Below are 1,326 nucleotides of genomic sequence, written 5' to 3' on the forward strand. Positions count from 1 at the left end.
TATAATGGTTATTGTACTATTCACATTCTGTATCAGTGTTCTGTAGCATTATGAGGGTCACAACATTTTTAATAGATAAAGCTTTTCATTTTATTGTAAGAGACTGGAAACTTAGAGGCGGGCGGTATGGGTAAATCTTCTCTTGCCTGTATTTCCTTATATCCTGTCTATTGATAGGGAAACTTGTCAAGTGCTAGTTATTTTAAGTGCCACTTAACAAATCTAGATATTTGTGCCTTTGTACAGGTCTACGAACATTTCTGTGGATACCTATAGTAAAGAAACTTCAGTAATTTTTAATGGTTGGAAGTAATTGCATTTAAAGAATGGCTCATAGGAGAAGACTGCTTATACAGCCTGATTCTCCTCTGAGTTTATAGAGCTCAGTTAGGGAATGGTTGATCCAATTGTATTGTGGCTTTTGCCTGAGTAGCAGTTTCTCTTAAAGCCTTATTTCTTTTTTTCCCACTTTTCTTCCATCTCACTTACAGCTGAAATGTTGGCCCTTGCTCTTATGTAACCATCCATCGCTTTATTTTGAATCCATACTTAAACGTGCCACCTTTTCCCTCTGTTTTCTACTTTTTGACTTTCTCTTCTGTCCTGTGCACACCTGCATTCTCAGTTTGACCACTGTTAAGGTACTAGGACTCCAAGAATCCTAAAATTAAGAAATGCTCAAGAGAAATTAAGCCACAGCATCAGACTTGAACTCTCCTTCTCTTTATAGCAGTTTGAAATATGACCTTTGTAGACTACTGAATAATGAGATCACTTGCCCAGCAAGTGGGATATCACCAGTAAACTCTACCAGGGCTGAATCCAGGGCAAATACCTTCTCTGTACTAGATGAATGCCCCAGCTACATAGCTGTGGGCATCCAGATTCAGGTGTTTCTCCATTACTGTCCTTGAAGCTAAAGCATTTTACAGCTGAGAAAACAAGAGCTGGGAGATCAGACAGCAAATTAAGTGAGATGTTTTTCAGTTTTGCTGTGAGGGCTCCTAGGAAGGATGTAAATTTTCATGTATGCATTTGACATTTATTTTCATTGCCAGGCAATATTCTGGCCAGTAGACTACACCTGATAGGAAATGTTGCATTCCTCAGCATCCTATCTCTCCCCCCAGTATTCTTCAACATTTTTTCTTCTATCTGTTATTATATGCTGATATAACCACATGATGGAAATTTCTGGCACAGAGGTACAAATGGAGACAGTCATCAGTGTTCATCTGCTCTAGATCTGAAGCTCCCTGAAGTTTGAGATATTCAGCTTAGATGTTTAAATTTTTTAGTTTTGGTTTCTCTCCAGCACGGTGCTAT

Source organism: Gallus gallus, chromosome 4, assembly GCF_016699485.2.
Source record: "Gallus gallus isolate bGalGal1 chromosome 4, bGalGal1.mat.broiler.GRCg7b, whole genome shotgun sequence".
Taxonomy (NCBI): domain Eukaryota; kingdom Metazoa; phylum Chordata; class Aves; order Galliformes; family Phasianidae; genus Gallus; species Gallus gallus.